Genomic DNA, 17,839 nt, shown 5'->3' with positions numbered 1-17,839 from the left:
TTTTCCATCGTATTTCTCGGAAACGTTCGTATTTGTCATGCTACTTCAGTCAACTTCAGTACTCTTTTTACCGCGACTGACTGAAATAGCAAGACACGTTCGTACGTTTCCGTAAAAATGCGATGGAAAATAATTGTGCACTACAATTCACTACATCTATATCTAATTACGCGGCGGCGACCAATCGGTTGCCGTGGTGCTCCGTGCTAGACGCTCTGGCGACCGAGTAAGTGGCGGTATAACCACTAACCCAACTTTGTTGGATGTGGCTTCAGCGGCCATGGGGCCAAAATTTCCCCAAAAAGGTCTGGTGCAGAAGGCAAGGGGAAACCACTGCACTATTTTCCCTGGAAATCCGTCATGAAAGCCCACAAGAATGTAAGAACGACGGAGTGCGATCCGGTTTCCACCCGGCGCCTTGGCGAGTCCTGGTCGCCTGGTGTGAAATGTGCTACTGGCCCTGCTGCAGTGACTCATCAGGCGCAGCTTGGACAGAATGTTACTGGTGACAAAACAACGTCTAGACATCGAACACAGCCACAATAGCAACCGCCATGAAGAAGGCCGAGAGTAGGGTGGGATGGAAGCGATTGGTGACAGAGGTCATCAGAAAATTTCAAGACGGACACGACCTTCAGGAATGAAGAAAACGACTAGAGAGAGAGAGAGAGAGAGAGAGATATATATCTACGCAAAAGTGTTTAATAACTGCATCTGTATATTCTGTATTAGGTACCTACTACTATTGCGGCATCGTTTTTGTTGCCGCTATATGTATATGTTTCCATATTATCAAAATAAGTGAAGTTAGTTACTGCCTAGCCACTAGAGGTTAAAGGATGACTCACGCTAGACCGGGCCGTGCCCGGGCCGAGGCGTCCGACATGTCATTTGCTATGACGGCTGATCGGCGATCACGTGGTGCTTTCCATAGAAAACGAAGCGCCGGAAGCTCCGGCCCGGCCACGGCCTGGTCTAGCGTGAGTCAACCTTAAAGGTGATAATAATTATTATAATAAGCCCATATATATACGCCCCACTTCTGGACTAAATCAGTCATCGTTGAAAAAAGGAGCAAAAAAACGAAAGCATCAAACCTTTACACAAAATCAAAAGTCTGAAGTAACATTTGCAAAATAGTGCTCGAGGCAATATCACTTCAAACATTCGTTGCCTCTTCAAACCCATGTTTAAAACGTTCAGCTGCAAATGGAAACTCTCTTGCATCTTTAAATTCTTATGAGCTCCTTTAACACTTTGACCGCCAGAGACGTTAAACGTTACGATTTTAAATTCGGACATTATCTGTAAGTAAGGTTAAATTGAATCAATTTGTTGACATATTGCATCAAAATATTAATCCACTTTTAATACTATATTAAATCTACATTCTCACTATTTTTATACTCATTAACTTGATATTACTGAATAATTAATTCGTCGCCTATTTGTATTGAATACACATACTGACAATTAACTGATTCAATTCGACTTTCATCTAAAAACAAAAAACTAAATTGACTTACTTTCACATTATACACATAGATTTAAGATTAGATCATATAGCAATATTACTAAGCATGTAATATTGCTATGCCCTCACAGGTTCTATGTGGAACTACCCAGACATTGTAATATCTATAGAAATACCATGGTTGCAATAAATAAATATGATATGAAATGATATGACGTCAGCAGAAGCGCGGCTGCAGCCTAATATCGGTCTTCGTGCATTGCGACGAGGTTCACGGTGGCGCGCCGCGCACGATAGGCGTGGCATTCAAAGGGTTAAGATTTGCCAAAGAGAAATATGTGTGGTTTGGCTTCAGACGTCTCCATAAAGATTGCTGAATTCGGGTAAAAAGCTGTGTTACTTTTCGTGTTCACCGTTTCCTCTCTTTAACTTGGTGAATGGCAAAAGTAATCGTAGTAAGTCGTATTTTTTTACATTATTTATCGCGTTTTACCTCCTTGCCGAAGACCCATTTTAGCGTATTTCCTAGTTTTATTTTTTACAAGGAGATAATTTCTGTATAGAGTTATTCGATTTATTTATATTATTGTACGGACATGAGGGCTTTTATTATTGGGCCTTATTACACTCGGAAATCTAATAGCAAATCATTAAAGCGGCAATTATTTATATGACCTTCAAATATTTACGAGTAGGTATCACAGTATTTCACAAAAATATTTGTCATTATTTTTGAAACTCCCATTTTGTCCTATTACTTCTAAACAAAACAAATCTCCTAACTTTCTTTACAACGTACCCAAAATATAAGTTAAGACTATAAATATTTAAGCTAACTCAAGCACATCCCCCCATTTATCAAGAAACGGCAAAAACTTATAATTTATGCATCCCCCTAATTTCCTTCAAGAGTCCATTCAGGAGAGGAACGAGACAATTTTCTTGAAAAATGTCCCTGCAAGAGTAAGTAGCTTTTAATTATACCTACTTTATAATAATAAGAGAAATTTAAGTACCAGGGTCGAAGTCACGCAAAAACATGTCATTTATAACGAGAATTTAAAATTAGTTTTTCACCTCAGCAGCTCGAACAAGGGTACTTTGCTTCTTAAAAACAGTGAGCAAAATGCAATTTTGCTCACTGAGTCATTTTGTCTCACTCAGTGAGCAAAATCGCATTTTGCTCACTGAGTGAGACACACTTAGTGAGCTAAATGCGATTTTGCTCACTGAGTGAGACAAAATGACATTCAAGTGACCTTTATAGTCAAATGTCATTTCAACATGCGGGGTCTAATACAAGTTCGATATACTTGGGTTCTATTATCTCTGTCCCTCTAGGTATGTTCTCACTGCTTAGGGTGAAAAATTTTGTGTACTACACGAGGTCAAAGTTATTTACAACTCGTGCGCTTTTGAATCCCTTACTACGCTCAAGATTCTAAATTAGATTCACTCGCTACGCTCGTGAATCTATTATAGAATCTTTCGCTTGCACGGGACTCAAAATAAGCACTCGAAGAAATATCGAACTTTGATCTCTTGCTGTACAAATAACTATTTTTTTTGGTCATGGTCAGACATAACAAAGTCACTCTGTATAAATTTATGGTTTTGCTTCGAAAAGAAACTTTGTTTTTCCTCTGTTAAATAACGAAACTCTAAGTCCAACACACAGTCAAAGCTATAGATGGTCAAGCAAATCTTGTCAGTAGAAAAAGGCGCGAAATTCAAATTTTCTATGAGGCGATATCCCTTCGCGCCTACATTTTACAAATTTGCCGCCTTTTTCTACTGACAAGATCTGCTTGGCCAACTATAAATTCACCTTTATGGCCGCTATAGACAGGCCAATTCGAAAGTGCACCTGAAACCAAAACGATATTTGAATCATTATTCATTATAATCAGATCATCGTTCTTTTCGCACAGACTTGTCCTTACAAGTTACAAATATTAGTGCGAGCCAGACGCCCGCGCGAATGATAGCTAACTGATCAATATGATTCAAAAATCGTATACAGTACATATGGTGCTACCAAAGACATATGTAACTTCGTATAAGATGAATAAAGTCTAAGGAAAAAACGTGCCTCGGTAATCAAGAAAAAGTCATTCTCGGATAGATAGCGCACACACCTTTGGCCTATGCTCAGCTAGATGGCGTGACGACACCGTTTCATATTTAACAATTTTAACACATTGATATCAGTGAATGAGCATGGGTCAAAATGATATAAAAATAATAAAATCATTTATCCATATATATTTTTTTTTTTGATACTTTTATACGTTTTCATTTTGAGTTTTAGTCGTGTGTCAATAGATAGCAGTCAATTTACTGTGACTACAAAAATGACTATGACAGAACCCCTCTATACTATCTATTCTCTTTGGTGCTACTTGGTGCTACTATACTGCCCTAGGGCGGGATTAAGGACAATACGTGCCTATGTCGAAAATTTAAAGGGCCATATATGTACTGTAAAACGTTGTACAATACACGTTCCTACTTTTCGCACTTGTATCCTAATGTACCTACAATTTGATATCAAATGCACGTTCGAATTGGCCTGAGACTCGATTCCCCGTAGAGCCACTACGCCGTAGCACTGACCCTCGTAAATTCGTAGCAAATGTCGTAGCACTTGGCCTTACGACTCTTTAAATTAAATGTTCAAGCTGTTTCAAACAATTGATTTCGGACTTTTAGAAACCTAACCTGAAACCTATAGTATAGTCATAATTAACCTACTTGCAAGTTGCAAATCTTCTACTCTAGTTTCTTTGTAACACAATTTTTCTCCGTATACAGATGGTCAAAATTGCAGGTAATTTCATAAAAAGATAAGCTGTTTCATTAAAAGAACAGATTAGACCACAATGGGCTGATAGGCCGAAGTCGGGTAAATAGTGTATTTATAATACAGATTAGTGTATTTATATACACCGCTTACGAAGCGTTTATAAAGAGCAGCACGAGGTACAAAGAGCACCACACATGTGTACAATTTACTTGTACAATGCTACGAATCCAGCAGCATAATAGAGTACGCTATTTTATTCTATAATAACCATTATAATTTTTTTTTAAACTCGATTAGTGGTCCTAATTGTGGACGCAACTAAAATAGGCGGTCGCCCTACCATACTAAATTTGTACGGGAGAGCATATGTGTGGTGACCTCGCTCGATTGACTTAATGTGCTCCGTCTAGTAATTGAGGTGGTCTGAGATTTATAATAATGATCTCTTAATCTTCAACATTTTCAACACCTTGCAACAGCATTTCATTCTAGTTATATCTCCAGTCTCCGTATACAGATGGTCAAAACTGCAGGTTATTTCATAAAAAAGATAAGCTGTTTCATATAAAGAACAGATTAGACCACAACGGGTATTTTGCCCTGCATCAGGGCACAGTGTGAGGACAGTGACAGTAACCCATCTCAGAATAGGAATACGATATTTAATTTAAATCTCCACTACTCGTTCTTACTAATACTAATACAGATTATCGCGAAATTGAAACATAGGCATGCTAATTTTGAGAAGCCTAACGGCTCGGCCACGACATCGAGCGACTTGCGACGGCGGGAGCGATAACCATAGGTTGGAGCGAAAGGTCCGATCGCTGTGTCATGCTCCAACTTATGGTTATCGCTCCCGCCGTCGCAAGTCGCTCGATGTCGTGGCCGAGCCGTAAGAGGTCGATTCCAATTCAATGATTTGTTATGCTCTTGATATGACCTTGGTGATCGTCTTAGTAATTGGCGCGCATCTTACACACGACTTTCACTTCATTTCGCATGCACTAATCAGCGTGAGCAATATTCAAGGACGTATCAAAATGAGATATAATATAAACCATAACAAACTGTGAAATCTTTTTCAAAATTATTTATTTATTTGTATTTATCTAATCGAATTCAATACAGAGCCGTACCAGCCAGCCAATGCACTCACGAGAACTTTCCAAAGTTGCGAAACTTTCCACATGAGAATTTCTCGGTAACTTCTGAGAATGTTCTCGAGAACGAGAATTTATTTATCACGTAAAGCATATGGTTTGGACAATATTTACCCAATCCTCCCGAGTAACTACAACGATTTTGAACAATTGTTTAAACAATAATTTCGATGTTGCAGGAATGTTCTGAGAACATTTTTTTTTTTTTTTTTTTATTGGAAAAAGGTAAACATTTGACCACAATCTCACCTGATGGTAAGTGCCGATGCAGTCTAGGATGGAACATGCTTACCTAAAAGATGTCTATTCACTCTCGATTTAAAGAGATCCAAGTTATAGTGGACTGGGAATAGATTTGCAGGAAGTGAATTCCACTCCTTAGCCGTTCGCATGATAAAGCTGGATGCATAGCGCTTAGTTCTAATCAGTGGCAGAGTAACGACGTAAGGGTGAAACGCAAGTCCGCGTCTAGTCCCACGGTGGCAGAACGGAGATGGGGGGATTAGATTATGTAATCCCATCGCACACTCCCCGAAATGTATCCTGTAGAATACCGATAAACAAGCTACCTTTCTACGGTGTTCAAGGCTCTGCAGTCTAGCCTCTACCAATCCCGCATCTCCAATAAGCTTCCTAGCGCGTTTGTCTATGGAATCTAAGGCGGCTAGCTGATACTTGGCGGATCCATCCCAAAGGTGGCTGCAGTACTCCATACACGACCGGACTTGAGCTACGTAAAGATGAAGGAGCTGCCCTGGTGTGAAGAACCGCTTGACCTTAGCGAGGACGCCTAATCGTCTAGCTGCAGATTTGGCCAGAGATTCAATATACGCCCCAAAGTTCAGGTTAGACGAGATACTCGTGCCAAGTAGCTGAAGATGGTTGGATATCGGTACGGATACATCCCGGAAAGTCGGAGTCAGGCCGAATGGACTCCGTTTGGTAGAGAACAGACACGCCTGCGTTTTGGTAGCGTTGAATTTGACCAGGTTTGCGTCACCCCAATCGGACACTGCCTTAAGTGCCAAATTCAGACGGTCTACCATAGCTCGTCGACAAGACTGTACCTCCTCTTTTTTGGCCCGAGCATTGGAGAGATATCTGTCCACGACAGTGCTATCGTCGGCATAGCCAAAAGTATCTGGGACTAGCATATCGTTGATATGTAGCAGAAATAAAGTCGCGGACAGAACAGAGCCCTGAGGAACGCCGGCATTAATAGTCCATTGGTCAGATGTGTAGCCATCTAACACCACCCGAATGGAACGTTCGCTCAGGAAATTCTCAATCCAGTTACACAGACCAACTGGTAACCCATATGCTGGGAGCTTGCTCACCAAACTTGCGCGCCAGACCCGGTCGAATGCCTTAGAGACATCGAGAGATACCGCAAGGGCTTCACCGTGCCTCTCAATTGCCTCGCTCCAAAGGTGAGTAGCATGCACCAGAAGATCTCCAGTCGAACGACCCCCGCGGAAGCCATACTGAGAGTCGCTGAGTAAATCGTTATCCTCTAGGTATGATAGGAGCCGCTTGTTCAGTATACGCTCCATAATCTTGCAGAGTATGGAGGTGACTGAGATTGGACGGTAGTTGGCTGGGTCTGAACGACTACCTTTTTTGGGCACAGGTTGCACGTTTGCAAGCTTCCAACACGAGGGCACTACTCCAGTTTCAAGCGACAGACGGTACAAGCGTGTTAAGATTGGAGACAACTCGGCTGCACAGTTCCGCAAGACAATTACAGGGATTCCGTCGGGACCGCTGGCTTTATGCACGTCTAACGTTCGCAGTATTTTAAGGACTTCCTTTTGATGTATACGAACATCTCTCATGGAGCTATTCACTTGAGGAAGCACGGGTGGAAGTTTACCGGTTGAGTCTAAACGTGAATTTTCAGCGAAAAGAGAAGCGAACAGGTCAGCCTTCTCTTTGGCTGTATGTGCCAGCGTTCCGTCAGGTTTGACCAGAGGGGGCAGTGACGGGCGGCAGAAGTTTCCTTCGACCGCTTTCGCTAGGGACCAGAACGCTTTACTTCCCGGAGGATACGAGGCTAGCTTGGTCCCAGTACGACGGACATGATCAAACCTGGCCTTGCGAAACTGCTTCTTGCAGGACTTGGCGGCTTTATTGAACCTCTTCTTCAGGTCACGTGTGTTCGGAGCCCTGCGTGTACGAGCATCAGCCCATTCCCGGTAAGCCGACCGCTTAAGCGCCTCAGCACGATCACAGTCAGCATTGTACCACGGGCGAGCTTTGTGGCCGGTCGAAACAACAGAGTAGGGAATAAAATACTCCATACCCTGACGAATGACATTGGTTACTTCGGTAGCGCAGGCCGACGAATCATCCGAAGAGAAGCAGGCAGGGCGCCAAGGATATGATGCAAAGAAATGCCGCATCTCATCCCAGTCTGCTAACTTGTATCGCCACACCCGTCTTTCACATTCTCGAGAACGTTTCCGCTTTTTGAATGTTCTGCAATTTGTACATTGCTAGTAGTGGCCAGCGTTTCTTTTTAAAATAATGTTTCCAATACTCCTCTGATAATCTAGCCGTTCTAGTCAATGACCTTTTATTTATGTAGACGTGTGACGTTCATAGTTGACAAAACTAAAATTTGATCCAACGATTTTGACAACTTGACAGGTTGGCGTCACCCATACGACTAACTAAATATAGGTTCCGGAATCTATATTTAATGGCTCACGATCGTGCGCCTGGTACCATATCTACCTCAATTTACTTACATCTATGGTTCTAGTATGGTTGTTAAAACTTAATTTTACGCGATTAAGTCCTGTCGTTGTGTTAATAATAAATATATTATTAACACCCTGTTAAAAATAAATATATATATAAAAAGTCTATTCTTGCGCCTGTGAACGGGTTCCAGCAGGCGTTCTACATGACATTTAAGCTCTCCAAAGGGCCTCTACGTGTTGGATCTATATCCCCACGCAAGCCTATCAAAAGACCGGGATTTATAGGCCCGTGAAATCTAAGAATATAATAAATGTAAAAAGTCATAAGTTCAAAACTACCAACAAGTGGCATAGTCGTGGCTCATTTTAGAATTTAATGAAATGATATCATTGAGTATCACAAATCTGCCCCTGTGACTTACAAACAAACTTGCCGCTGGACTCATCATAAAGGATGACTCACGTCAGACCGGGCCGTGTCCGGGCCGGAGCTTCCGGCGCATCGTTTTCTATGGAAAGCATCACGTGATCGCCTGTCATGTCATAGAAAAGTAAGCGCCGGAAGCTCCGGCCCGGACACGGCCCGGTCTAGCGTGAGTCATACTTAATCCTTGACCGGTCACGGTCCTTATAACTTTCACAGGTCTTATGACTGACGCCTGCACAAGTGCACATCTATGTATACTGTAGGTATTTGTTTAGTCATATACTACTCTTTTATATATTTACTCTGACCAGACGCCCTGAGGACAACAATCCCGCAATGTTGATATCGGTAGACGGTGTTTGCACTTTTGAGTTCCTTTGAAACTTGCTATAAAAACCCCCCTATATTGTACACCTTGCTCGAGAAAAATAGGTTCAGACTTCAGAGAAATACGTGAAATTTCACGTACGTAGAAATAGAGGATTATTCTGATTGTAATAACTGGTTATGATTTTGATCTAGTTTTTTTTTTTCCGTTTGCAGAAGAACTTATCATATCAAAAACAAGTCCAGTACCTACGGATATCATGGACGTTCTTATCTACGTGACAGAGCGTGATAAAACGGTGTCCGTCACTTTGTGTTTACGTGTTTACGTGGATAAAGATGGATAAAGCTATCCATATCAAATTCAAAACATATTACAATCAGAATGAGCTTCATGGTATATTCAGCCACTTTTCATCACTAACTTTCGACGTAGAAAAACATCGTGTAGAAACTGAATTATTATTTATTACTACTTAAACATTCCGCTGGCATTTTTTCGAAGGCTTACATTTGACGGTAAACCTTGCGAATTTCAGTCAACCCCTAATCTCTCCGTTCTGCGAGGAGGTAGCTAATATATACGCAGATCTTGCAGTTTGAAGATTTTGGAAATTAATCGGCAAATCAGCTTTATACATAAATAAGACTTGTATATATGCTCTCCATAGAAAACGAAGCTCCGGAAGCTCCGGCCCGACCACGGCCCGGTCTAGCGTGAGTCATCCTTTAACGTATAACGGTAAGAAGTATCTTAAAGGGTAAATTAATTTCTGGTCAATGTAGTTGTCTTCCCTCATTTTACAGGCTGGCCCTAAACTACGTTGACAGTTTTTTGCGATTACATTATTATTGATAGTTTAGTGTCCCACTGCTGGGCCTAGGCCTTCCCTAGTTTTCCAATAGACCCTGTCGTTTGCATTTTCCCACCATCCCGGGTAGAATGCGTCCAAGTTGTCCCGCCGTCTACTTCTCGGTGTGCTCGCGCTTCGGCCTGCACTATTTATGGCGTTCCGTTGCTCCCACTCAGTAACTATATTGACCCACCTTTCCAGGTATCTATGGTTACTTTCCGTGGCCATACCCCCGCATATGCTATTCAGCAAAAAAAATACATATTTACGTGAAAGAATGTAACATATTTGATTCATTTAAACCGGCACGAACATCTTGCTATGTCGAATACATTCAAAATCTAAAACCACCAATTTCCTATAAGCTGTGGCTCAGAATACAGAGCGACATTGCTGAATGCCGAATCTTGTCAAAACATCAACTTGCTGCGCCGAATAGAGATTAGCCGGTGCTCCGGAGATTCGCAGATTGAATCTATTTGCTGAATGCTTGTTCAAGAATATTTACGACAGAATTGGTATCATGGACTTTATGGTATCCACCAGGAGGTATCCGCTACAATATTGTCTAAATATAAAATATCTTGTTTTATAGCTACATATGTCACGTTTTCTGGAAGGAAGAGGAAGAAATTTTCTACGGAAGACCAGCGTCAAGGTACCAAGCTGAGTAGGAATCTTTTCAGTGACGTTATACTTAAGGTGTTTTTGTCACATGTGTTAGTCAAGTTTTTGGTGTTTTGTTCTTAAACGTCCTGAATACATTCTATTCTATTCTATTCTAAATCAATAAATATGTTAATAGAAGGTCCTGTTTTAATGTCCAGGCTATCTGACCGTATATACTTATATCCGATACCTATATTCCTACTTGTATTTGCAAGAATGAGGAATGACACAGTAATCTACGATAAATATTACGAGTATATCCCTAGTGATTTAAGTAACAATGGCAAAAAAAAAATTCCCAGAAGGCGGTGATTTAAAACCAAAGTTTTGTTACTTAAGGGAGCGCTAAGAAAATTTAACTTGGCGGGTTAAATATGGCCCAGAAGTTTGTATGAAAGTTCGTCAAAATTGGTCCACCGGGTACTTACGGATTATGAAACATTACTAATAGCATAAATAAATTATGCCGTAAGTTTGTATTAAAAATATAGATACATCTCTACCAGTCAAAACAGAGCAAAACAGAAATTCTCGAACGTGGGTGCAGTGAGAAAAATATTTCAGAAAACAACAATGATTAGCAGTTTTAGCATTTACTGCGATTTCTCATCCCACGACGTCGTCTGCCCTTTGGGGGTAATTCTCAACTTCTCAGCTGTATGAAAACGTGTGGGAGGTTACAATTTCAACGAAAATTAACAAGAAATTGCATATTAAATGTGTCTCTTTGGTGTGCCGAAAAAAGCTACTTTGCTAATATAATTCTCCTAATTTATCGAATTTAAACTGTTGTGAGACATACTAACATTGAATAATTTTACGGTTTAGACTCACTTGTTTTTAGTCACTCGCGCGACATGTTTCGGAGAGCCTAGGTCTCCTTTCTCAAGCACTGACGGTGCGTCAGTGACAGTGAGTTCGTGCTGTGGATCGCTACAAGTGTTAGGTTAGGTTAGGTTATATGAACATATTATAGGTATAATATCATAAAGAACATACTCGGATCAGAGGGCCTACTGCAAACCACGTTCGACGAGTTGTCTCCCTGTCACACTTACGTACGAACGTACAAGTGCGACTGACAGGCAACACGTCGAACGTGGTTCGCGGTAGGCCCTCAGGCGAGGACAAATCCCCACCACTCCATACAATACATTTTATCCAAGCTTGAGCCGATAACGCTTTAAATTTCTCGGTACATTGGTTGTGCGAACTTCAATATTCTCACTTCTTTTCATTTCTTTGGTTTCTTTCAAATTAAACTTGGCCGTTTTTATTTCCTTTAACTTTACCTATTTAGCAAATCATTTGCAAAACCCTTGCCCCGGAATCTTAATGCCCTCAAGAAACAAATCCCAACTCATCTCGCCCGTTCCCTGAGCCGATAACTTGCTCAAACAGTAACTTGAAAGATTAGCCGAGGGCCCTCCGACTTTCGAGACCCTCTACATGTAAGAGGTTACAAAGGGCTTGGGAACTGATTTTAAACGAGTAGAATTCTTGTGTAACTCTATAGAATGGTTATGGAAGTCCTTTTGAACGTTTTTGACATAACTATATAGTTTGTAAACGACTGCCGTAGAAAAAAAGTACGTAAAATTTTAAGTTTGTAAGCTTGTGTATGGTGACACACAAATAACGTAAAAATAAGGCAAGTGCGACGATAATGTATAACTGCGTCTAGTCGCTAACCCAGGAAACAACCGTAAAGGGTGAAAGATGGGCCCTTGCTTCTTGACCGTACTTTTTCCAGTAAGCTAGATACTTACTGGAAAAAGTACGGTCAAGAAGCAAGGGCCCATCTTTCACCCTACGTACCTAAATATGGTGAGCTTAGGTGCCCCTATAAGGGCACTTGTCCATACTGGATTTATGGTGAATTTAATTCCAATCTTAAATGAAAATTAATGAAACATCACGTGTCTCGGACGTTGAGACAACAACCCACTTTACTCGTTGATACCTATAGTAAGTATATTAGAGACAGCCTAATACGAAATTATCGAACGAGCGAGCGAAGCGAACGAAGTTCTTACATTCGACTTGAGACACGCGGCTGGCTAGGGGCACGTCCCGGCATTTCGATGTTTTTAAGCTGAACTATTAGAGGATAGTTTGATACTCAAGAACTTAAGTAAATTTGTTCTAATTTAAATGAAATTGGGTAAACGTGTAGTTGAGGGCATTATATTTTAGTCATTAAATTATGAGCAGACTCGATCAAGGGGTTATTGAGCTAAAAGAGCTTAGAAGGCCAAAAAGCTGTTTGTGAGGGGTCTTGCTATTCTGGTCATCTTTTTGCAAGAAAGTATGGTCGAGTTTGGTATCAATTGAAAGTGCCCGGCTTGCACTTTTATAATATCGTTTTTAAATTTACCATTTTGAAATAATTAGCAAAATAAAAATAAACATAATATAGGTAATTGACATTTGACAGGAAATATTTCGGCTTACCACAGATACAGTATCAGTTAAGGGCTCCAGAGACCTTGTAATATATCTAAGCAATTTTTGATCCATCGCCGCCTATAGTGTGACATAAAATAGTAGAAATTAAATAAAATGGAACTCTAAAATTTCCATACTATAGCCGGTCAAACAAGTTTGTCAGTAGAAAAAGGCGCGGTATTCAAATTTTCTATTTGACATTTTTTAGCCGCTTTTTTCTACTGACGGAAATGGCTTGACAGACTATAAATTGTTGCTATGTGTAAGCATTTTACGTCAAAAATGTGACAGCTACGTAGAAAGTATCGCCCTCATTTAATAACCGACTTTTCAATAGGAATTCGATTGTGTTTTTTGTAATGCTTGTTACTCCATATCGCCGTCATTACTGGACCGATTTTGAAAATTATTTTTTTGTTTGTATGTATATGCATACAGATTGGTCCCGTTTTTGACAAAACCCAGTTCTGATGATGGGATCTATGAGGAATCGAGGGAACTCCTCAAATCTTAAAGGCATGCGTAGAGAGATTTTTGTATTTTCATCAGAAAATCAAGCATTTTAATTAAAAACTGTCGCATTTGATGAAGTGGAACTGCTGATGATGATCAGAACAGAATTCTTCAATGACTACACGTTTGGAGACTTCGAATTTCGATTTTGACGGAGCTGCCGGCCTAGCCAAGGTTACAATCGCTATCGCTTCGACAACGAAACGCTTTGTGTCTCTCTATCACTCTTCCATATTAGTGCGACAGTGACAGTTGCGTTTCGATCGCTACGGAGCGTAAGCGATTGGCATTTTGGCTACGCGGCCTGGCCCTGGAGCCAGACCTGACCCGGATCCGGGCTCTTATCTGGACCGGAACCCGGACCATGACCCGGACTTGGACCTGGACTTGGACCTGGACCAAGACCTAGACCTGGACCTCGACCTGGACCTGGTCCTGGACCCGGAACTGGACCCGGACCCGGACTCGGACCCGGACTCGGACCTTGACCCGGAAAACCACTGATACCTAAGCTAAATAAACCACTATGATTACCTACCATAAAATGTAGTAGTTAAGTATAATGATGCCAAACTTACTAGCCCCTCCCGCTCAAATCCCCGTACACCGCACCGCACGCGCCGTTAAGTGGGTTAGGTTAGGTTTGAACTGCGATCCTCACAGAACCGAAAAAAGTGGGTTAGGTTAGGTTAGAACTGCGAGCCTTACAGAAACGAAATGCTACTAGAAAAGTGGTTTCGGTTAGGTTCGAACTGCAATCCTCACAGAAACGAACTACTATCAGAGAAGTGGGTTCGTGAGGCTAAAACTGCGACCCTTACAGAAACGAAATGCTACCTACTAGAAAAGTGGGTGGTTTTACATCCTTTTCTACATAGTGCACCATCTATGTACAATAATCTTTCACCGGCCCCCGTAGAAGTCGGTTTTTTTCTTGAAAAATATTTTCTACTATTTTATGTCGAACTATACGAGTTAGTAGGTGCAACAAAGTCAATCGCTCTGTATAATTATTGGCAAACCGCGAGTTCTCAGTTCGGGGCAAACCACTGGTTTAATTGGTATAATCAATGAACAGTGACAACCAATATGAAAGTCGCTAGATACCTCATAATATTGTCACTGTGACAATACCTTGTGGGTAATAAATTAAAACTTTCGACTGTACGAGTATATCAGACTGCGCCGGAGCTTTCAAAGCCTATCAAGTCTAAACATGAAAATCGAAAAGCAAATAGTGCCGCACCAAACGACATAACCTCGAATTAGGCTTGCAAGATTGCGGTGCAGCAGGAATGCAGACCGCGAGCTGTTTGCAGTGGCATGCCGCGGCAGATTGGGATCCGCATTGTCTAGGGCAGATCCATCTAGTCAATACATGGAGCTAGAATTTCAGGGAGTAGGCAAGGACACGAAAATTAAAATTAAAAAAACTGGACAAGTGAGAGTTGGACTCGCGTACGAAGGGTTCCGTACCATTACTCAAAAAACGGCAAAAAATCACGTTGTATGTGAGCCCCAGTTAAATATTTATTGTATTTTAATTTTAGTAGGTATTTGTTGTTATAGCGGCAACAGAAATACATCATCTGTGAAAATTTTAACTAGTCTAGCTATCACGGTTCATCTGATACAGCCGGGTGCCGATCTCGTCGCATAGTAATTGATTGTTCTAATGTAATGTTACGCATAAAATTATTTTCGTATAATTTTTCTCCAGCTGAAACAAAGAGTATTTTCGAAAATATTTTGCATAGGTTGTGTAGAATAGGGTAGGTTAGGTTAGGTTTGTTTTATATTTTTTCAGAAATGTTATTAGTTTCTGCACAGTAACAATTAGGTATGCGAAATGAGTTTTATGCGTAACATTACCCGCCCGCCCATTGACCCGTCGCGGCATGATTCTGTAAACAGCTAACGATCGACATTTTTACAGTTATTGTTACTGTATCAATTAACCGTTTTTAGGGTTCCGTGCCCGAAGAGTAAAACGGGACCCTATTACTAAGACTCATCTGTGCGTCTGTCAGTCCATCTGTCTGCGTCTGTCACCATGCTGTATCGGGCGTCAGGCACCAGGGTGTAAAAATATCGATCGTTAACTGTTTACAGAAACCCGCCGCGACAGATCGGGATCCGCATTGTCTAGAGCAGATCAATCTGGTCAATATGTGTGGTTAGGCCATGAGGAGGGCACGTACAATCTGTATTACCTACATGCAGACAAGCCAGAGTAAAATGACGATGAAATAACTAACTCACATCATTTAGACATCGTTTTGATGTTAGGTTCACGTTCAAATTGGCCTGTTTGTAAAATTTAAACTTCATTTTTCATCTAGGTACTAGTATGTACATGTAGGTGATGTAGGACGCTGCTCGTCAGGAATTTAAGCTGACCTTAAACTGTTGAAGACATCCTTTTCAATGATAATTTGACTTAGTGACCAAGTATTTGGATGCTATTATGAAAGTACCACCTTCAACCGGCAATTTATACTTTACCCTAGCTCCAGGTACCGATGAATAATGTGCCCGCACGGCCCCCAGCCGATCCACGATTTGTTTACGATATGGAATTAAGCTCCTGCAGAGATCGTCATCCAATCATCCGTGTCACCCGATCCAAAACAGCCTAACCATCTAGACATATGTATACCGTTTAGTCGTTTTGGATATGTGGTTATAGTACATCGAGATTGAAAGAGCGCACGTGACTTGAGGGGTCTATTTCCGATTGTGTTGACTGAGATATTGAAATTATATTGCAGTCGTATTGGTGCGCGCGTATTCAGCGTAGGGGATTCCACTTAGACTTTCTATGTACTGAAATCGGGGAAGGTACCTCTACGCTAAAAAGCAGACAGAGAGAGTGTGTCTAAATGCACCCCTGTCTGACACATTGAGGGAATAACCATTAATTATCAGTATTAACCGATCGACTGCGAACTTTATCTGGTTCAGCTTGGGCAAAAATGCTTTCGTAATATTCATCATCTTGTCCCGGCTTTTGCCACGGCTCATGGGAGCCTGGGGTCCGCTTTGCAACTAATCTTATTTTATCTTATCAATCGTATCTGTGAGATTTTGTAAGGAGGTTCGATAATTAGGTATAATTATGGAACATTTTTAGATTGTTTTTGGAAATTTTCACACACTATTTTCACAGAGCCACTAGTCTATAAAATAATCCCTTCCTCCTACTAGCATGAGGCATTGGTTAAGATAAAATAAAATTAAAAATTACATTGGATTGGCAGCGGCTGAATGCCTAGGTTTTGAGTGCCGAATACCTAGTAACGTGTAATGGAATTCGTATCGTTGCATGGAAATTGACTTTAGGATTTAAGTGCTTTGTGGTAGTCTAGCTAGATAATGTACCTGCATTACCTATCTGTCTGGCTGTGTAGGGGTCTGAAATCTAGACAACCACGTTTTAGCTGGTTGTAGTTAATTAAATCAAGAATCAATAGTATAAATAGACAATGGAATAGATAATCTGCCGTATTCGAACTTCAAGATATTCACAAGAGACGACACGTACTAGATCCATTCTAGATACGTTATAATTTAGATATCAACTAGTTCTCTTTTGCAGCGCAATTCAGGCAACCAATGTCACTTTTACGTTAGATAGAGTAAGATATCTATTAGATGTGAATTGGATCTCTAAGTCATATCCTGTGGAAATCGTTCAAGAGTATCTCCAGAATCGCGCAAATGTCAAATTTGACAGGTTAGATCTTAAACATATCGTTATCGTATGTTGGTGATGTCTAAAAGATATCTAATAGATGTCTATTTCAAAATCCGAATCGGGCCCAATGTCCATTGTCTATAGCTATACTATTGATTCAGTCCATTGTCTATACTATTGAGTTAGTATCGAAAGGAGAGGATTAAAACAACGCTCCTAAAGTACAGTCGCCATCAGATATATCGGAGCGGCCAAGGTGTTCACAATATCTGAACACGCGCTCTAACGCCCTGACAATAGAGGCGTGTTCCGATATTTGTGAGCACCTTGGCCGCTCCGATATATCTGATGGCGACTGTACTTACTGCCACCCTGAAATACTTTTCCAAATAAACTCTACAGTTGATACAGTTCTCCTTCAAAAGTATCTGTCACAATATGTCAAATTCGGTTATGAATGCTCTATATAGTTTCCTAGGATAGCGGTGCCGTCATAATATAGCCGCCGTCTCCATACTGTAAATACTACGACATCCATACCTACTCGTATTTAGCCGTATTATTTAGTATGGAGACGGCCGCTATATGACGGCACCGCTATCCTAGGAAAACCAATCTTTACCGCGATAGTTACTCATGAAATAAAACTATGGAAACGGATTATATCGCATATACTTAATGAATTTAAAATACATCCCCTTTAAAAATTACGAACGAATAAATGTTGGTAGGTAGGTACTGAGTATTGTATTCTTT

The sequence above is a fragment of the Cydia splendana genome, chromosome 4 (genome assembly GCF_910591565.1).
Source record: "Cydia splendana chromosome 4, ilCydSple1.2, whole genome shotgun sequence".
Classification (NCBI taxonomy): Eukaryota; Metazoa; Arthropoda; class Insecta; order Lepidoptera; family Tortricidae; genus Cydia; species Cydia splendana.
The sequence above is the reverse complement of the archived record's forward strand: the minus strand, read 5'-3'. Positions refer to the sequence as shown.